We start from the raw sequence: 23007 nt of genomic DNA, 5'->3' as shown, positions 1-23007 counted from the left end.
AAAAGTCTTGCACTTCTGCTAAATTTATTCCTGGGTACTTGATGTGTTTTGCTACTATTTGAATATTCCAAACATTTTTCACGGTTTTTTTGCTGGTAAATATGAAACATTATCGATTTTATTGTATATTAGCCTTGTATTTAGCAACATTGCTATATCCTCTAATTAATCACAAATTTTTTTTCTGAAGATAATTTCGTATTTTCTATGTAGTCAATCATATCATTTCAAAATAATGGCAGTTTTGTTTCTTCCTTTCCAGTCTCTATATTTCTTTTCATTATTCTGCCTTATTGCACTAATTAAATCCTCTAGAGCAATGTAGAATAGAAGTGATAGTGAGCACCTTTGTCTATTCCTATATTAAGTGGGATGTTTTTGGTGTTTCACCATTAAGTACAACGCCTATTATAAACCTTTTAGTAGTTACCCTTTGTCAGGTTATGTATTTTCTACTCTACTTTGGTAAGAGTTTTTATCACAATGAAGGTTGAATTTAATCAAACATTTTTCTGCATATATTAAGATGAAATGTTTTTTTCCTTTGATTTGTATGTGCAGTGAATTTTACCAGCTGATTTTCTAATATTAAATCAACTTTCCATTCCTGGGATAAACACAACTTGAACATGATGTATTACTGTTTAATACATTGCAAGATTCAATTTGCTAATCTTTTTATTTAGAATTTTTGCATCTATGATCATGAGTAAAAGTGACCTATAATTTTCCATTTTTATCCTGTTCTTTTTGGAGTTTAGGTTATTGCTAGCCCTAAGAAAAGAACTGGGGAGTGTTCCTTTTTCTTTTTAAAGATTCCTTATTTTTCTATAGAATAATTAATAGAAGAGTAGAATTAATTGTTCTTTGAATGTTTGGTAGAGCTCATGAGACAAATCATATGGGCCTAAAGTTTTTTCTTCTGTGATTGTTTTAACTATCATTTTAATTTTTATAATGAATTTAGGACTATTTAAATTTTGTCATTTGATCTTGAGTCAGATTTATTAAGTAATATTTCTCTAGGAATTTGTCCATTTTATGTTTTCAAAGTTCTTGATATAGAGTTATTCATAATACCCTCTTGTTTTCTTTTTAACGTTTTTAATCCTCTATAGTTATTTGTATTTTCTCTATTTTTATTGACAAGTATCATCAGAAAATTTTCAATGTTATAAGTCTTTTTTTTTTTTTAGATTTTTTTTTATTCTTCCTTTTTCTCCCCAAAGCCCCCCAGTACATAGTTGTATATTCTTCGTTGTGGGTCCTTCTAGTTGTGGCATGTGGGATGCTGCCTCAGCGTGGTTTGATGAGCAGTGCCATGTCCGCGCCCAGGATTCGAACCAACGAAACACTGGGCCGCCTGCAGCGGAGCGCGCGAACTTAACCACTCGGCCACAGGGCCAGCCCCTATGTTATAAGTCTTTTACAAAATAAACTTTTCGCTTTGTTGATCTTCTTAGTTGTTTGTATATTTTCTGTACATTAGCTCCGTTTCTTTTCTTTCTTTATTATTTCCCCCATTCTTCTTTCTGCGGGTTTACTCTGTTGTTATTTATCCACTCACCTACTAAAGGACATCTTCGCTGATTCCAAGTTTTGGCAATTAGGAATAAAGCTGCAATGAACATCCATGTGTAGGTTTCTGTGTTGACATAAGTTTTCAACTCCTTTGGGCAAATACCAAGAAGCCTGATTCTTGCATCCTATGGTAAGAGTATGTTTAGTTTGGTAAGCAACTACCAAACTGCCTTCCAAAGTGACTGTACCATTTTGCATTCACACTAGCAATAAATGAGAGTTCCTGTTGCTCCACATTGTCGTCAGCATTTGGTATTGTCAGTGTTCTGGATTTTGGCATTCTAATTTGTGTGTAGTGGTTTGTCATTGTTTTAGTTTGCATTTCCCTAATGACACATGGTATGGAGTATCTTGTCATATGCTTATTTGCCACCCATATATCTTCTTTGGTGAGGTGTCTGTTAAGGCCTTTGGCTCATTTTTTTCATCAGGTTGTTTGTTTTCTTATTTTGAGTTTTAAAAATTCTTTGTATATTTTGGATAACAGTCCTTTATCAGATAGATCTTTTGCAAATATTTCCTCCCACACTGTAGCTTATCTTTTCATTCTCTTAACAGTGTCTTCCACAAAGCCGAAATATTTAATTTTATTGAAGTTCAGCTTATTAATTCTTTCTTTCATGGATCATGCCTTTGGTGTGGTAACTAAAGAGTCATTGCCAAATGCAAAATCATTTGGATTTTCTCCTATGTTTTCTTCTAGGAGTTTTATAGTTCTGCATTTTACATTTGGGTCTATGATCCATTTTGAGTTAATTTTTGTCAAGTACGTAAGATCTGTGTCCAGATTTTTGTTGCATGTGGATGTGCAGTTTTTCCAGCACCATTTATTGAAAGACTATCTTTTCTACATTGTATTGCCTATGCTCCTTTGTCAAAGATCAGTTGACTATATTTCCGTGGGTCTATTTTTGAGCTCTCTATCTCTATTCTGTTTCATTAATCTGTCTACTTGTTCACCACCACCACATTGTCTTGAATACTGCAGCTTTATAGTAAGTCTTGAAGTTGAGTAGTGTCAGTCCTCCAACTTTGTTCTTCTCCAATAAGTGTTGGCTATTCTGAGTCTTTTGCCTCTCCGTATAAACTTTGGAATTACCTTGTCAATATCCACAAAACAATACACTGGAATTTTTATTATGATTGCATTGAATCTATAGAACAAGTTGGGAAGAACTGACATCTTGACAATATTAGGTCTTCCTATCCATGAACATGGACTATAACTCCATTCATTTACTTTGCTTTTATTTCTTTCATCAGAGTTTTGTAGTTTTCCTCATATAGATCTTGAACATATTTTGTTAGATTTATGCCTAAGAAATTCATTTTATGGGTGCTAATGTAAATGAGATTGTGTTTTTAATTTCAAATTCCATTTGTTTATTGCTGGTACATAGGAAAGCTATTGATTTTTGTATATTGACCTTATATCCTGCAAACTTGCTACAATGGCTTACTAGATCCAGGAATTTTTTGTTGGGTCTTTCAGATTTTCTCTAAGGAGGATCATGTCATCTGCAAACAAAAACAGTTTTATATCTTCCTACCCAATCTTTAAATCATTTCTTTCCTTTTCTTGTTTTAATGCATTATCCAGTACATCCAGTATGATGTTGAAAAGCTGTGGTGAGAGCAGACATCTTTGCCTTGTTCCTGATCTTAGCGGCAAAACTTTGAGTTTCTGTAGGTTTTTTTGTAGATATTGCTTATCAAGTTAAGGAAGTTACCCTCTATTCTTAGTTTTCTGAGAGTTTTGATCACAACTTGAAGTTTCATTTTCCTAAATGCTTTATCTGCCTCTATTGATATGTTTATGTGATTATTCTTCTTTAGCCTTTTGATGTGATGGATTACATTAATTGAGTTTCACATGTTGAACTAGCCTTGTACATATGGAATAAATCCCACTTGGTCATGGTGCTTAATTCCTTTTATACATTGTTGGATTCAACGTGCTAACAATTTGCTGAGGAATTTTGCATCTATATTCATTGCAGATATTGACCAGAAGTTTTTTTTCTTGTAAAGTCTTTGTCTGGGTTTGGTATTAGAGTAATGCTGGTTTCTAGAATGAGTTAGCAAGTATTCCCTCTTCTTCAATCATCTGGAAGAGATTATAGAGAATTGGTATAATTTCTTCCTTAAATGTTTTGTAGAAATCACTGGTGAACCCACCCAGGCCTGATGATTTCTGATTTGGAATATCATTAATTATTAATTTAATATCTTTAATAGATATAGGTCTATTCAGATTGTCTATTTCTTCTTGTGTGTTTTTGGCAGATGGTGTCTTTTAAGGAATTGGTCTATTTCATTTAGGTTACCAAATTTGTGGGTGTAGAGTTGTTTGTAGTATTCCTTGATTATCTTTTTAACATTCATGGGACCTGTAATGATGTCCCCTCTTTCATTTCTGATATTAGCAGTTTGTGTCTTCTCTTTCTCTTTCTCTTTCCCTCCCTTCTTTCTATCCTCCCTCCCTCCTTCCGTACTTCCTTCCTTTTCTTTCTTCCTTTCTTCCTGGCTAGAGGCTTATCAATTTTATGGATAATTTCAAATAACTAGCTTTTGGTATTGTGGATTTCTTGTTTTCAAATAATTGATTTCTGCTCTAATTTTTATTATTTCTTTTCTTCTGCTCATTTCAGATTTAATTTGCTTTTTTCTAGTATCCTAATGTGGAAGCTTAGACAACTGATTTTAGATCTTTCTTCTTTTCTAATGTATGCATTCAATACTGTAAGTTTCCCTCTAAACATTGCTTTTGCTGCATCCCACAAATTTTGATAAATGTATCCTCATTTTTATTTAATTAAAAATATTTTTTTAAGATTTCTTCTTTGACCTATGTGTTATTTAAAAATATGTTGTTTAATCTTGAAGTATTTTGAGATTTTCCAGCTGTCTTTATCTTATTTGATTTCTCATTTAATTCCACTGTGGTCCAAGAGCAGATATTGTATAATTTCTATTCTTTTAAATTTGTTACGGTGTGTTTTATGGTCCAGAATATGGTCTATTGCTGTTGTTGGATGAAGTAGTCTATAGATGTCCATTATCCAATTGATAGATGGTGTTGTTGAGCTCAACTATGTCCTTACTGATTTTCTGCCTAGTGGATCTGTCCATTACTGATAGAAGGGTGGTGAAATCTCCAACTGTAATAGCAGATTCATCTATTTCTTCTTGCAGTCCTCTCAGTTTTTCTTTAATGTAGTTTGAGGCTCTGTTGGTAGGTGCATATACATGAAGACTTTTATGTCTTTTGGGAGAATAACTGACTCTTTTATCATTAAGTAATTCCTCCCTTTATTTCTGATAACTTTCCTTGCTCTGAACTCTGCTCTGTCTGAAATCAATATAGCTACTCCTGTTTTCTTTTGATTAGTGTTATCATGCTATATCTTTCTCCATCCATTTACTTTTAATCTCTACATGTCTTTATATTTAAAGTGGGTTTCTTATAGACAACATATAGTTGGGTCTTGTTTTTTAATACACTCTGACAATCTCTGTCTTTTAATTGGTGTATTTACATCAATGATGTTTAAAGTGATTATTGATATAGTTGAATTAATACCTACCATATTTGTTACTGCTTTCATTTGTTTCCCTTGTTCTTTGATATATGATAAAAATCATGTATGTATATGTATATGTATATATATATATATACATATATATATATACAGTCATGCATCACTTAACAATGGGGATACGTTCTGAGAAATGTGTCATTAGACAATCTTTTCACTGTGCAAAATCATAGAGTGTACTTACACAAACCTAGATGATATAGCCTACTACACACCTAGGCTGTACGGCACAAATCTTATGGGACCACTGTCATACATGTGGTCTGTTGTTGACCAAAATGTCATCACGCAGCACATGATTGTACACTCTGTGTTTCTATGAGTTCAACTTTATACACACACACACACACACACACACAAATATATTTGACATATAAGTGACAGCATACAGTATTTCTCTTTCTCTATCTGATTTATTTCACTTAGATAATGCCCTCCAGATTCATCCATGTTGTCAAAAATGGCAGGATTTCCTTCTTTTTAACGACTGAATAATATTCCATTATATAAATAATTGTATATATATATGATGTTTTCTTTATCCATTCAACTACCAATTGACACACGTTATTTTCATAAAACATTTGGCATAAATTCATCTTTAAATGTTTTTTGATAGGTGGACATGACGTTCTGAATAAAAGGAACCACTATAAATAGACCTTTAGTAATGTGGTAGTGATATGTAGGGGTAAGGAACACATTCTATAGTCCTATGATTAGGTCTCAGTCTTTCAGTGAGCCTGTGCCCCCGGGCCATGAACTTCACAAATGCTTCTCATTTCCCTGCTCTCCTTAGGTAGGACAGTATGATAGAGTGGCCTGGTATTGAGTATTTCCTTTCCCCCATGTGGAAGGCTAGAGTGAGCTTGTTTGGGGTATTTTCCTTCCCTTAGATCAGTTAGGCTCTGATACAACTCCAGCAGGTCAGGATCTAGTTAAAACGTTCAGACCTTGTTAAGAAGAACAGAATGCTCTGGCATAGTTCAAAATCGTTCCTTTTCCTCTCCCCCTGCTGGAAGCAAGAAAGGATTTTTCTCCTATATTCACTGTGAGAACCTGGTAGAGCTCCAGGAGATAAAACTCACAAAAGTAAGAGGGGCCCCTGATGACTGACCTCCCCTGGAGTTTTTAGTTTCTCAAACTTGTCATACCAAGCTTCCAGCAATTCTTCAATTACAATTCAGGTTTCCCTACTCTGGCACTGGTTCTTGCAGAGATTTCTGTTCATGCATGGGTTTCTGCTCTGGTAAGTTGTGATTTGCTGTATTGGTCTGTCAGTCTCTCCAGTTTTGCAGGCCAAAGTTTGCCCTCTGACCTCAGTTCTCCTACAGATCTAAGAAGAGTTGTTGAATTTTCAGTTTGTTCAAGTTTTTACTTGCTAGGATGCAGTGGCAACTTCCAAACTTCTTACATGCTGGACTGTGAAAACTAGAAGTTCTTATATATGCTTTTGAAATATATTTTTTAATTTTAGTATTCTGCTGTCCCACTATTTTATTCACTATTTTATGCCTGGATGTGGATTTCTATCGCCTTCTTTCTTTTCTTGCTTGGGATTCATTTGGATTCTTATCTTTCATCAGGTATGGAAAATTGTCAGCCATTATTTCTGCATATATCACCCCTGCATCATTATTTCTATCATATCTTTCTGGAACTCCAATTGAAAGTATGTGGCATGTTCTCACTCTATACTTTGTTTCTTTTGACATCCTTTTTATTTTTCCATTTGTTATCTCTGTTTTCTGTACTCTCAATCATTTCTTCCAATGTATCTTCTGGTTTACCAACTATTTTGTTCTTTTTTTTTCATTTATTTGTTTATTTTCGGATGTACATCATAATATATTTAGAATTCTGTGTAGATTATATCATGTTCATCACCCAAAAACTAATTATAGTGCATCCCCTCACATGTGAGCCTAATCATCCCTTTTGCCCTCCCTCCTCCCCCCCTTCCCCTATGGTAACCACCAATCCAATCTCCAATGCTACATGTTTGTCATTGTTTTTATCTTCTACTTATGAGTGAGATCATATGGTATTTGATTTTCTCCCTCTGACTTATTTCACTCAGCATAATACCCTCAAGGTCCATCCATGTTGTCACAAATGGCCAGATTTCATAATTTCTTATGGCTGAGTAGTAGTCCATCGTGTATAAATACCACATCTTCTTTATCCATTCATCCCTTGATGGGCACCTAGGTTGCTTCCAAGTCTTGGCTATTGTGTATAATGCTGCAATGAACATAAGTGTGCAAGTATCTTTATGCCTTTGAGTTTTCAAGTTCTTTGGATAAATACCCAGCAGTAGTTTACCAACTTTTATATCAAAACTGCTGTTACATCAGTTCCAGTGAATTTTTAAAGCTTTTTATTATTGAAAATTTCAAAAGTATACAAAGTAAACAGAATAGTAAAATGGATGTCCATATACCCATCACCTAGTTTCAGTAACTATGAAACTTATGCCATTCTTGTTTTATCTATATCTGTCTGATTCCTTGCTCTACCTCCAACTTTATTATTATTTTTATAGGCATTTTTAAGGTATAATTTACACATATCAAAATGCACTAATCTTAACTGTACAGTATTAGCAAATGGATACACCATGTAACTTGTACCTCTATCAAGCTATTGAACATTTCCATCATCCCAGAAAGCTTCTTCATGCCACTTTCCAGTCTCCCACTGCCAGAGGCGACTGTTCTAATTTTTCTTTAATATAGATCAGTTTTGCCTATTCTAGAACTTCATATAAAATGGAATTACACAGTATGTACACTTTTATTTCCACCTTTCTTTTCTTAGCATAATATTTGGGAAATACATTCATATTGTTTCAAGTATCAGTAATGCATCCCCCTTTATAGCTAAGTAGTATTTTATTGTGTGGATATACCACAATTTGTTTATGCATTCTCCCATCGATGGACATTTGACACATTCCCAGTTCTGGCTATTATGAATGAAGCTGCTATAAACAGTCTTCTAAAACTTTTAATTTTTTTCTTTTCTTTTTCTTTCTTTTAGTTTGTTACCTGAGCTAACATCTGTTGCCATCTGTTGCCATCTGTTGTTTTTTTTTCTTCTTCTCCCCAAAGCACTCCCAGTACGTAGTTGTATATTCTAGTTGTAGGTACTTCTGGTTCTGCTACGTAGGACGCCACCTCAGCATGACTTGATGAGTGGTGCCATGTCCACACCCAAGATCTGAACTGGCAAAACCCTGGGCTGCTGAAGCAGAGTGCACAAATTTAACCACTGGGCCATGGGGCCGGCCCCTCTTCTAAAACTTTTAGTGGACAAGTATTTTTGTTTCTCTTGGGTAAATACCTAGAAGTAGAATTGTTGGATTAAAGGTGGATGTATGCTTACCATTGTAAGAAACTGCTAAAACTTGTTCCAAAATTGTTGAACCATTTTACATTCCCGTCAGAAATATATGAGAGTTCTGGTGGTCCTAATCCTTTCCAATATTTGGACTTTTTAGTCATTTACAAGTTTTACCCAGTCTAGTGGATGTGTACTGGTATCTCATTGTGGTTTTTATTTGCTTTTCCCTGAAGACTAACGCTTATTGGGCTTTTATAAAATGATAAGTTTCTTGCCCATTTGTTATTTGGCTTTGGGGTCCATTTATTATTTCGTTTTAGGAGTTTTTATATATCCTGAATACAAGTCCTATGTCAGATAGATGCATTGCACAATCATTTTCTTAATGGTTCACTGGATTTTTTATTTTAATTTCAATTATTACAGTTTTTATTTCTAAAAGTTTTTTTGATTCATTTTCTTATTTTTTATTGCAGTAACATTGGTTTATAACATTATATAAATTTCAGGTGTACTCATTGTATTTCGATTTCTCTATGGGTTACATCAAGTTCACCACCCAAAGACTAATTACAATCCATCACCACACACATGTGTTTAATCACCCCTTTCACTCTACTCCCTCCTCCTTCCCCTCTGGTAACCACCAATTGAATCTCCATCTCTATGTGATTGTTTGTTGTTGGTTTTTTCTTCTACTTATGAGTGAGATTATACAGTATTTGACTTTCTCCCTCTGATGTATTTCACTTAGCATAATACTCTCAAGGTCCATCCATGTTATCAAAAATGAACTGATTTCATGGTTTGTTATGGCTGAGTAGCCTTCCATTGTGTATTTATACCACATCTTCTTTATCCATTTGTCCCTTGATGAACACCTAGGTTGCTTTGAAGTCGTGGCTATTGTGAATAATTCTGCAATGAACATAGGGGTGTATATATCTTTAGGCATCGTGTTTTCGTGTTCTTTGGATAAATACCAAGCAGTAGAATATCTGGATCATATAGTAGCTCTATCCTTAATGTTTTGAGGAATCTCCATACTGTTTTCCATAGTGGCTGCACCAGTTTGCACTCCCACCAGCAGTGTATAAGAGTTCCCTTCTCCCCACATCCTCTCCAACACTTGTTTCCTGTCTTGTTAATTAAAGCCATTCTGATGAGAGTGAGGTGATCTCTCACTGTACTTTTGATTTGCATTTTCCTGATAGTTAATGATGTCAAACATCTTTTTATGTGCCTGTTGGCCATCTGTATATCTTCTTTGGAGGAATGTCTGTTTGGAACTTTTGCTCATTTTTTAACTAGGTTGTTAGTTTTTTTGTTGTGTTCTTTGTATATTTTGGATATTAACACCGTGTCAGATATATGGTTTGCAATTCTCCCAATTGTCAGGTTGTCTTTTCATTTTGTTGATGGCTTCCTTTGCTGTGCAGAAGCTTTTTAGTTTTATGTAGTCCCATTTGTTTATTTTTCTACTGTTTCCTTTGCCCAGTCAGACATGGTACTTGAAAATATGCTGCTAAGAACAATGTTGAAGAACATACTGCCCATGTTTTCTTCTAGAAGTTTCATGGTTTCAGTTTTTACTTTCAAGGCTTTACTCCATTTTGAGTTAATTTTTGTATATGGTGTAAGATAATGGTGTACTGTCATTCTTTTGCATGTGGCTGTCCAGTTTTCCCAATACCATTTATTGAAGAGACTTTCCTTTCTCCATTGTATGTTCTTGGCTCCCCTGTCGAAAAGTAGCTGTCCATAGATGTGTGGATTTATTTCTGGGCTCTCAATTCTGTTCCATTGATCTGTGTGTCTGTTTTTGTGCCAGAACCATGCTGTTCTGGTTACTATAGCTTTGTAGTATACTTTGAAATCAGGGAGTGTGATACCTCCAGCTTTGTCCTTTCTCCTCAGGATTCTTTTGGCTCTTGTGGGCTATGTATGTCCTATTGTGGCATGGTTGCTCTTCCTGCAAGTGTCCAGGAGGCTAGGGTGTTCCCCTGGATGGCTAGTTGTAATGCTCAACTGTGTGTGGCTACTATGAACCCTTCAGTCAGTTTATCAGATGTGAGGAGCCCCAACACAGTGGCTGCCAAGTCTAATAGTACATTCCTGTCGCAGTTTTTCTGTTAAGTGAGCAGGCTCCCAGCATGGCTGGTTGCTAGTCTCAGGGGCTTACAATTGCTGTAGGCTCCTGGCCTGCAAGGCTCTTGTCAGCTATCTCAGGGTGCAGCTGAGTGTGGCTGGCCCCAGGCATGGGAGCACCCAATTGTTTCAGGCTTTGGAAGGTGGAGTGGATCCCCTATGTGGCTCTTTGAGAAGCACAGGTCTTCCTTCTGCCACTGACAAGCCCTACCACCCACAGAGCCACACACACCATCAACACCATCTTGCCACGTGTGTGAGCCATGACCCCCTGAAGTAGACTGCATCGTCCCACTGCAGAGGCCCCACACACTCCACCAGTGCTCCACATACTCCACCTTCTCATCGTGCATGCCCTGCCCTGCTGAGGGGTACCCACCTGCCTGGCTGTAGAGGATCTAGGCACCCAGCCTATGCAGTGCCACAAGTCCCTGAAAGCTTGCTATTGCTTGGGGCCAGTCCCTAGGGAAGGCTGCGTGCCCTGGCTGAACTGTATTAAATTGGCGCTCTAGTCAGTGGGGCATACCCTGGGCTAACAGGCCAAGGGAAGAACTCCAATGGCATCTGCCAGCGTCTGTGTCAGCACGCCTGTACTGGGTCACAATAATGGCTGCCACCAATGTCTCAGTCCCTGGAGATGTCTCACCTCTCACCAAGATATACCCAGAGCCTATCAGCTGTGTCTCTTTTTACCAAAGGATTGTGCACCTCTCTTTCTGGTGATTTTAGGTTGAAACACGTGAATTTGTGGCTTTTTCCCCCTTATATCCAAAAGCTTTTCTGGGGCTATTCCCCATTGTTCATAGTCAGCAAAGCCAGAGATTATGACACTTCTTTTGGTTGTGCTGAGTCCAAAGGATGCTTATAGCAGTAATGCTTCCCTGCCCAGATGCCCCACTCCTCTAGGGGAGGCTGTCTACCTTAGGATTGCTCTTGGCCGGCCATGAAGTGCCATGGCTTGTGAAGGTGGCTTTTTTCCCTCCAGAAAGGAATTTCTGCCTCTTCCACCTCAGTCAGGACTGTCCTTTGTTCGGGGCTGTTTTGATCGAGTTTTCAGTTCTCTCTCAGAGGTAATTGTCCCAAGAATAGTTGTAAATTTGTTGTCTCCATGGCAGGAGGTGAGTTCAGAGTCTGCCTATGCTGCCATCTTGACTCCAACCTCTGTATTATTTTTCAAAGCAGCTTGAATATTTTTTCTAGTCTCTAGCTCTTGTATTTTGATTTTTTATTTCTTTAAATATTGTAATTAATATTTTATGTTCTGTGTCTGGTAATTCCCATATCCGAAGTCCTCATGGGTCTGATTCTGCTGACTATATTTTCTGCTACTTCTCATTCATGTTGCTTTGTGTCTTTAAACGTTTTGTAAGTTTTCTCCCTGAGTTTATTTTTCTTCACACATTGTCTTGATCCTTTGAGTCATGGGATGAAAGTGAGTTTTTCCAGAGAAATATGTATTTTCTACTGCACACGAAATTCTTGGCTTGATGTTTTCTAATTCACTAAGTGGTGTAAATGTGAATCTAGTTACTCGCTTTTGCTTAAGAAGTCTCAGGGAGGATTTTTTTCCTCTCATTCTGTGCTAACATTTGAAATAGGCAAGTTCTCCAGTCCAGTGAGCTTGGAGGGAGACAGGTTTATTTCTAAATCACTGTTCCTTGAAGCTATAGCCGGTGGTATCTCAACTTTACAATGGGTCTTCTTTTCTTTTTCATTTGAGACAAGCTCTTGGCTTTTTCTCTTCTCTCCCCACATCCCACCAGATTGTGAAAACTGAAACTTAATTTAACTGGGGCATGTCCTCATTGTGAAAACTGCATTCAATGTTTCACTTTCCTTTCTTGGTTTTCTACATCACTTTACATCTATCCAATATTTTTAGTTTTCAAAAGGACAGTTGGTCAAGATGTCTAGTCTGCTAAACTACAATACTACTAGAACCAGGGATCCAGCACTTGATCTTTGAATCAGTAATTCCCCTCTGACTTCTCATTGGCAAGCACCAGATAATTAAACTTACTCACTTAACCAAATATGTATTAGAAACCTACCATGCATTGAAAAAATTAAAATTAAATTATATCTAAATTAATTAAAAGACACTCTGTTCATGTATTGGAAGTCTTAATATTATTAAGATGGCAATGATCCACAGATTGATCTACAGACTCAGTGCGATCCTTATCAAAATTCTAACCACCATTTTTCAGAAATGGAAAAGCTGATCCTAAAATTCATATGCAATTGCAAGGAACACAGAATAGTAAAAACAATCCTGAAAAAGGAACCAAAGTTGGAAGACTTATACATCTCAATTTCAAAACTTAATATAAGGCTGTAGTAATAAAGACAGTGAGGTACTGGCATAAGGATAGACATATAGGCAATGGAATAGAGTTGAGAGACCAGAAATAAACCCATTTATGGTTAGTTAATTTTTAACAAGAGTGTCAAAACCATTCAATGGGGAAAAATAGTCTTTTCAACAAATGGTGCTGGAAAACCAGATATCCAGATGAAAAAGAATAAATTTGGACCCTTACCTCATGCCATATGCAGAAATTAACTCAAAATGTATCAAAGATCTAAATGTAACAGCTAAAACTACAAAACTCTCAAAAGGAAACATAGGTGAAAATCTGCATAAACTTGGATTAGGCAACAGTTTTTAGATATAACATCAAAACCAAACAATCAACGAAAAAATAGATAAATTGGTCTTCATCAAAATTAAAAAGTTTTGTGTTTTAAGTAACACTGTGAAATAAGTGAAAAGACAACCCACAGAATGGGAGAAAATATTTGCGAATCATACATTTGATAAGGGTCTACTATGCAGAATATATAAAGAATTCCTACAACTCAACAACAAAAAGACAAATAACCCAATTAAAAATGGCCAAAGAATTTGAATAGACACTTCTCCAAAGAAGACATACAAATGGACAGTAAACACATGAATAGATGCTCAACATCAGTAGTCATGAGGGAAATGCAAATCAAAACCACAATTAGATACGAATTCTCACCCACTAAGATGGTATAATAAAAATAGTGGAGTATAACAAGTGTTGGCTAGGATGTGGAGAAATTGGAACCTTCATCTGTTCCTGATGGGAATGTAAAATGGTTCAGCCACTGTTGAAAACAGTTTCTCAAAGAAGTTAAACATAGAATTAACATATAATCAGTAATTCCACTCCTAGGTATATACCCAAGATAAATGAAAACATATATCCACACAAATACTTGTACACAAATATTTATATCAGCATTATTCATAATAGCCAAAAAGTGGAAACAAACCAAATGTCTATCAGTTGATGAAGGTATAAACAAAATGTGGTATCCTACAATGGAATATTATTCAGCAATGAATGAAATGAAGTACTATCACATGCTGCAACATGGATGAACCCTGAAAAGATTATGCTAATGGAAATAAGCCAGACACAAAAAGCCAAAAATTATATGATTCCACTTATATGAAATGTCTAGTTCAGGCAACTACATAGAGACAGGAAGTGGATTAGTGGTTGCCAGAGGATAGGGAGCAGGGGTGTTCGGACTAACTACTAATAGGTGTGGAGTTTCTTCTTGAGATGATGGAAACATTCTGGAATTAGGCAGTGGTGATGGCTGAACAACATAGTAAATATACTAAAAACCACTGCAGTGCATACTTTAAAATGATGAATTCTGTGTTACATGATGTACATCTCAATAAAAAAAAGTTATAAGAAAAGAAAAACCTAGTACGTGCAAGACTAAGATTTTTTGCCTAGTAGGAGGATTAATTCATAGTGTATAAAGACTTTATTAATTTACTTAGGAAGTCTGTTTTATTATATTTTTTCTAGATTCTTTCATTTTTTTCTTGATTATTAAAATTCTCCACAGACTTAATCCACCTATCTCGGTAACGGTAACTTCATTTTCTCAAATTTGTTGTATGTTATTTTATTTAGGTGGTCTGACTTTATGTTTTATTGCAGTAAATACAGACATCTTCAATAGCTATATTTAAGTTTCCTGGACAAGGCATTGCAGTAAAGATTGTGGGGGAAACTTCCTCAAGTGATATTTTGCTATCATAATTATTGAATCTGTTTAAAGAAGAAAAGCTTCTGGAAGAATCCCTGGAAATATTAAAATCCAAACTTATCATTATCAATATCACTGCCAACATTTGAGAAGCTGTATCAGGCACTAGGAATTTTACTGAGTTATGTGACACTGAATTAAACCACTTGGACACAACTTGCAACTAATGAATGTTGGGCCCTTTAGACAGTGGCAGTTATGACATAGTAGCTCTTCATGATTTAAAATGTCAAGTAAAATGAATGAGCTGTTACCCTGATTTAAATGGAGAAGGTTATGACTGAAACTCTGCAATCTCATGTATTTGTGGTTAAAGAGTTTTAAAATAGTTGCTTTACTTCAGATGCCAATTTCTGCGTGCTCTTCCAGCACCTCAAATGCAAAATGTTCCAGATCATACGCATTACCTTCCTCCATCCTACTCTTCACCATGTACCCCAAGCCCTATAACTCTGTGTTCCCTCTCTTATTTAAATAGACTACCATCTTACCAGTCATCATGATTAGAAATCCTCTTGCTTTGTTTTACAGTTCCTATCTAAGCAGTCACCAAATGCTGTCCAATCTAATCCCACAATATTAAATCTGTTCCTTCCTACTCATTTCCTCTGCCACTACCTATTTCAGTTCCTCATCATCTTTCAACTAAACTGTTGCTAACTGGTTTCTTTATCTCTAGTCTCTCTCCCTTCCAATCTATCCTGGCCACTGTTGCCAGTTAGCTTCCGAACACAAATTGAATCACATTAACTCCCCTCCTCAAATGGCTTCCCACTGCTTACAAAATAAATTCCAAAATCTTTAAGTTGTAGAGCCTAGTGGTTAAAAGCACAGGCTTGTGAATCGAGTAAATTTGGTTTGAATCTTTGCAGACCATTTCCTTGTTGTTAGACCTGAGGCTGTTTACTTAACCTCTCTGAACTTCAGTTTCCTCATCCATGAAATGGGACTAAGAATAGTACCTGTCCCACAGAGTTGATGTGATGGCTGATGAGATCATGCTGTGTGCTTAGTATAACATAGGAGCTCAGTAAATGTTAGCTATTATTAATATTATTATTAGATCTCCATAATCTTACCTGTCCTACTTCTATAGCCTCATCTGCCACTACATTCCTCTGACAATATTGTGATACATAGTATATTCTCTCATTTGTTTTGGTTCATTAATGTGGAATGCTCTCCCCACTCTTTTCCTTCTATTGGAATTCTATCCTTCAAACTTCAGTTCAAATGCTTTTTATTATGTGGCATTTTCTCTGGTTCATGGCCTTTCTCCCCAGTCAGAATTATAATTTTCCCTTTCTCACCAACATTATTTTTTTCATCCTTCTATTTGGTAATCCTTTTATTCTGCTTTGCATTAGTTATTTATTTACATTTCTATGTACTTTGCTAGAGTACATAGAGCTCCTTATGAGCTCCTTAAACTAAAGTACAGAGATCCATTATTGTGGCATTTGATTTTTGCACGTATTACAGTGCTTTTATAATGTCACAGTGCTTTGCTATACAAACGTTGAGTGAATTAAAGAAAATATAACGTGCATTAATGAAAAAATAAGTATTTTAGATTTACCTCGTTTTCTCCCTGTTTTGAGGTGTGTGGTATCTCTTGTAATATCAGAAAGTTTGAGAACCACACTTCAACAACATCATCAGCCAACCTCCAAGAGGCATGTGTGGCATAATTACTAAACATCCAAGTTACACACAAATAAAAGAGTCTGGTATGGAATTTCAAGGGGAAAAATAAACAAAGAATAATAAGGCAAACTTTGTTGCTGTGTTTGTAAATAGGGAGGAATTAGGGAGAAAATGTATAAAATATAGAGAAGGGAGTTGAAAGACAGAGTTTCTAAAAATCACATTAATTTTAACTATTACATATCATGAGTAAAAAAGAGGGAAAAAAAGATAAGAAGTTCATTCTGGACAAAATAATTGTAAGGCTAAACTAGAGTGACCAGCCATCCCACTTGGCCCAGGGATGTCCTGGTTTTAGTACTGAAAGTCTTAAAACTAGGAAACTATTAGTTTTGTTCAACCAGTAGGTTGCTTACCTTAGAACTTCTCTCAATTTAATATCATAGTTACTATATAGATGAACCCTTTATTGATTTGTTAGCTTTATGTAGCTGTTGATGGAAATAACATTTTATTTCAGCTATGGTTTATGTGTTGTTTCTTCTTATTCTTTTAGATAAAGACCCAATCTTTCCAGACTCAGAACCTGAAGGCTTAGACAATTCCTCTTTCAAAGATTGTGGAAATAAAATATTGCATAGCAATGTTTGAAAACTATCTTTGAAATTATAAAATTAAATGTATATGCAAAGTTGAACATAGAATTTAAAAACTATACAGAAATAAATTTGCCATATTCTTCAATTATTTAATTAAAATATTACTCTAACCCCTATTAAGGGTAGAATATGATACTTACTTGCCTAAAGATGATAGATATATGTGGTCTAGGCCCATGAGTCAATTAAAGAGCAATACTAAAGTTGTATACTGAAAGCTGTACATACAATTTTAGGAGATTCAGTGTGGGAGATCTTTGTAACACATATAACCAAAAAAACTTAGACTATATAAACATGGTTACAAATTTTTTTAAAAAACATAAAAATGAACAGGAGGCTTGAACAAGCATTTCACAAAACGGGATATCCCAATTGCTGATAAATATAAAAATGTGCTCAACTTCGTTAGTCATAGGGAAAGTGCAAATTAAAAGAAAATCACATAAAGAAAACTACAAATCAAAAGTATAGTGATACCACTGCACATCAACAGAATGTCTAAAATGAAAAACAGGTATTGGTGAGGATGTATGACCAAGCCATTCTGCTCCTCAGTATATTCACAACAGAAATACAAGCAAATGTACAGCAAAGGACATACATAAGAATCTTTATAGCAGCATTATTCATAATGATGACAAACTGGAAATAATCTAAATGTTCATCAACAAGAAAGTATATAAACACATTGTGGCATATTCATACACTAGAATCTTGCACACTAATAAAAAATAAATTATACAGCCACATGAAATAACATGGATGTATCTCACAAGCAGAATGTAGAATAAAAATACCAGATGCAGGAAATCACTATATGATTCCATTAAACAAAATTGAAAACAAGGCAAGGTTAACTCAAGTAAGGATTTCGTTAGTTTTGTTTTGAGGGAAAGGGAAGGTTTGTGATTGGGGGATTCTAGGAATTTGGGAATGTTCTATTTCTTCATCTGAGTGGTAGCCACTTCAGTATGTTCACTTTTGAAAGAATTCATAGAACTGTTCATTTACTTTTGTACATTTTTATTTAAATTACTGTATTTCACAATAAATATAGAAAAAAGTAGGATTGGAAAGAAGTCTATTTGGTAAGTAGAGAATCTAAGCAGAGGAATTTTAATGGTCTTAGGCATCAAGATATCATAGTCTTCCCAAATAAACAACCTAGCTCTATGCCTTAAGTAACTAGAAAAAGAAGAACAAACTGAGCCCAACATTAGCAGAAGGAAGGAAATAACAAAGATTAGAGAAGAAATAAATGGAGAACAGAAAAACAATAGAAAAGATTAACCAAAGTAAAAGTTGATTCTTTGAAAAGAGAAACAAAATTGGCAAACCCTTAGCTAGACTAACCAAGGAAAAAAGAGAGAGGACCCAAATCAACAAAATTATAAATAAAAAAGGAGACATTAGAACTGATACCACAGAAATAGCCAGCCTTGGTGGTCGAGTGGTTAAGATTTGGTGCTCTCACCACATGGCCCTGGGTTCATTTCCCAGTCTGGGAACTACACCATTCATTCATCTGTTGGTTGTCATATTGTGTTGGCTACATGTTGCTATGATGCTGAAAGCTATGCCACCAGTATTTCATATACCAGCAGGATCACCCATGGTGGACAAGTTTCAGTGGAGCTTCCAGTCTAAGACACACTAGAAAGAAGGACCTGGCCTCTCACTTTTGAAAAAATTAGCTATGAAAACTCTATGAATACCGGCAGAGCATTGTCTAATATTGTGCTGGAAGATGAAAGGATGGCGCAAAAGGACCAGGCAGAGTTCCACTCTGCTATACTTGGGTTCACTAGGAATCAGAATCAACTCAACAGCACTAACAACAACAAACTACAGAAATTCAAAGAATCATAAGAGCCTACTCTGAACAACTATATGCTAAGAAACTGGACAACTTAGAAGAATGAAAAAATTCTTAGAAACATAGAACCTAGCAAGACTGAATCAGGAAGAAATAGAAAATCTGAATAGACTGATTACTAGTAAGGAGATTGAATCAGTAATAAAAAATCTCCCAATGAAGAAAAGCCAAAGACCACTGGTGAATTTTACAAATCATTTATGGAGGGATTAACACCAATCCTCAAACTCTTCCAAAAAATCAAAGAGGAGGAAACACTTTCAAGCTCATTTTCCCAGGCCAGCATTATCCTGATACCAAAGCCAGAGAAGGACACTACTAGAAAAGAAAACTGCAGGCCAATATCTCTGATGAATATAGATGTAAAAATCCCCAGAAAAATACTAACAAATCAAATTCAGCTGCACATTAATAGGATCATTCCCCATGATTAAGTGGGATCCATCCCCGGGATGCAAAGATGGTTCAACATATGCAAATCAATCAATGTGATACATCACATTAATAGAATGAAAGAAAGAATCATATGATCCTCTCAATAGAGGCAGAAAAAGCATTTGACAAAATTCATCATCTGTTCATGAATAAAAACACTTAACAAATTAGGCAGAAAGGGAACATATCTCAACATAGTAAAGGCAATATATGACAAGCCGACAACGAACATCATACTTAACAGTAAAAGATTGAAAGCTTTTCCTCTGAGATCAGGAACAAGTCAAGGGTGCCCACCCTCACCACTCCTATTCAACATAGTACTGGAAGTCCTAGCTAGAGCAATCAGGCAAGAAAAAGAAATAAAAGGCTTCCAAATTGGCAAAGAAGAAGTAAAATGTCTCTGTTTTCAGATGATGTAATTTTATATATAGAAAATGCTAAAGACTCAACTGTTAGATCTAATTAACAAATTCAGTAAGTTGCAGGATACAAAATTAACATACAAAAATTGGTAGCATTTCTATACACTAACAACAAATTTTCTGAAAAAAAATAAAGAAATTGATCCTATTTATAATAGCATCAAAAACAATGAAATACTTAGGAATAAATGTAATCAAGGAGGTGAAAGATCTTTACTCTGAAAACTACAAGAAATAGATGAAACAAATCAAGGAAAACACAAATAAATGGAAAGGTATCCCCGTTTATGGATTGGAACAATTAGTATTGTTAAAATGTTAATACTATGAAAAGCCATCTATAGATTCAATGCAATCCCTATCAAGGTTCTGAAGGCAGGTACCTGAGGGTTACTGTAAACATTCAATAAGCACATGATTCCTGCTGACCTTGTTCCCAGCACAGACACAGATGAAAAGAAGTTAATCTTGTTAATTTGCTGTTTTCTTGTTTAACATGAGGGGTGACTCAAGGGTCACAAGGATTTATGAACTTGTTTTGCAGAAGAAAAACAATGTTTTTAAGGAAGTTATGACCACCAGATAATCAGCCCCCAGCTGCTGTTGACACCCAGAAGTCTGATTTCCCAAGGGCTTATCTGGAGTGAAAGAAATACAGATTTCCCCTTTGTTTCTCTGAAACTTCTCCTCCTAAGCCCCTTAGCTTTATAAAGACCCCCTGCTTTCTTCTTTCTTAAGGTAGACTTGAAAGAACCTACTCTCCTGTCTTTTTATTTTGGCCAATTCAAATAAACCTTTCTCCATCTCCAATCACTAGTGTCTCAGTGATTGGCTTATTGTGCATCAGACACATAAACTTGAGATTAAGAGATTCAGTATCAATTCCAATGGTATTTTTTTATAGAAATAGAAAAAACATTCTTAAAATTTGTATGGAACCACAAAAGACTCTGAATAGCCAAAGAAATCCTGAGAATAAAGAACAAAGCAGGAGGAATCACACTTCCTAATTTAAGCTATACTATAAAGCTATGGTAATTAAAACAGTATGATACTGGCATAAAAACAGATACATAGACCAATGGAACAGAATAAAGAGCCCCCAAATAAACCCAAGCACATATAGTCAAGGAATATTTAACAATGGAGCCAAGAATACTCAATGGAGAAAATACAGTCTCTTCAATAAATGGTGCTGGCAAAATTGGATATTCTCATGTAAAAGAATGAAACGACACCTATTGTACACTACTCACAAAAATTAACTTGAAATGGATTAAAGACTTAAATGTAAGACATGAAGCCATGAAACTCCTACAAGACAACACAGGAAAAAAGCTCCTTAGCATGGGTCTCAGTAACAATTTTTTGGAAATCCCGCCTAAAGCACAAGCAACAAAATAAAAAATAAACAAGTGGAATTACATCAAACTAAAAAGCATCTGCACAGCAAAAGAAACCATCAACAAAGTGAAAAGACAACCTATGGAATGGGAAAAAATACTTGCAAACCATAGATCTGATAATAGGTTAATATCCAAAATATATACATAACTCATACAACTCAATAGCAAAAACAAACAATCCAATTTAAAAATGGGCAAAGGACCTGAATAGACATTTTTCTGAAGAAAATATGTGAATGGCCAACAGGCATGTAACAAGTTGTCAAAATCATTAGTCATTAAGGAAATGCAAATCAAAACCACAATGAGATATCACCTCACATTTGCTAGAATGGCCATCATCAAAAAGGTGAGAGATAACATATGCTGGCATGGATGTGAAGAAAAGGGAACACTTGTGCACTGTCATTGGGATTGTAAATTGGTACAGCCACTATGGAAAACAGTATGTAGGTTCCTCAAAAAATTAAAAATACAACCACCATAGGATCTAGTAATTCCACTTCTGGGAATATATTCAAAGGAAATGAAAATACTAACTCGAAAAGATAGCTGCACCTCCATGTTCATAGCAGCATTATTCACAATAGTCGAGAGATGGAAACAACCTAAATGTCCATCAATGGATGAATGGATAAAAAAGTTGTGGTATGTATATCTAATGGAATATTATTCAGCCACAAAAAAAACGAGGAAATCCTACCATTTGCAACAACATGGATGGAGCTTGAAGGCATTATGCTGAGTGAAATAAGTCAGACAGGGAAAGACAAATACTGTTTGATCTGACTTATAGGTGGAATCTTAAAAAAAAAAGCCAAATTCATTAAAATAGAGATCATATTTGTGGTTACCAGAGGCAGGGGGTGAAAGAAGGAGGAATTGGAGGAAGCTAGCCAAAAGGTATAAACTTCTAGTTATAAGGTAAATAAGTACTAGGGATGGAATGTACAAAATTATGACAATAGTTAACACTGCTACATGATATATAGGAAAGTTAAGAGAGTAGATCCTAAGATTTATCATCACAGGGAGAATTTCTTTTCTTTTTATTGTATCTATTTGAGATGGTGAATGTTAACTAAACTTATTGTGGTGTTCACTTCACAATATATGTAAATTAAACAATCATGCCATACACCTTAAACTTATACAGTAACGTATGTCAATTATTTCTCAATAAAACTGGGGAAAAAAGATATCCTAGTCTTGTGCACCCACCTCCATTATGGAGTTAGTCTCATGGAGCAGACTGTCATACTCTGTCAGGGCTTCCTCTTTTCTAGAAAGTGTTAGACATCCTGCCAAATTCTAGCTCTCCAGCTCTATTCCTACTGAGTGGAAACTGTGACATTTCTATTTTTGTCTGTTATTGCAATGTAATTCTTCTCAAATGCAATTTCTTTTCACAATAGGCTGGTAATTGGTAAATAGGGAAGAGGTAGGGGGAAAATGTCTAAAATATAGAGAAAGGAGTTGAAAGATAAAAGGTTTAAAAAATCACATTAATTTTGATTACTATATATCATGAGTACAAAAGAGAAAAAAATGATAAAAAGTTCATTCTGGACAAAATTATTGTAAGGCTAAACTAGGGTGACAAACCATTCCATCTTGCCAAGGGCTGTTCTGGTTTAATATTGAAAGTCTTGCATATCATGTTTAAATCCTAAATTTAAGATGTCTTTAATTGATTATGTGCTAGGTTGATGATTTTTTTACCTTGATCTTACTAAGTATCTGTCTCCAGAATCACACTATAGAATGAAACTTTCCACG

At 35.4% G+C, this 23007-nt stretch overlaps 1 protein-coding gene across 1 annotated transcript in view; it reads right to left on the bottom strand.

Annotated features, from left to right (window-relative positions):
• Nucleotides 1–23007, bottom strand: part of UPRT (uracil phosphoribosyltransferase homolog) — a 121194-nt gene that overhangs the window by 80425 nt on the left and 17762 nt on the right. The gene's annotated exons all lie outside the window — the stretch shown is intronic.

Source organism: Equus przewalskii, chromosome X, assembly GCF_037783145.1.
Source record: "Equus przewalskii isolate Varuska chromosome X, EquPr2, whole genome shotgun sequence".
Lineage (NCBI taxonomy): Eukaryota > Metazoa > Chordata > Mammalia > Perissodactyla > Equidae > Equus > Equus przewalskii.
Note: the sequence above shows the minus strand (reverse complement) of the source record. Positions and strands in the feature narration are given on the sequence as shown.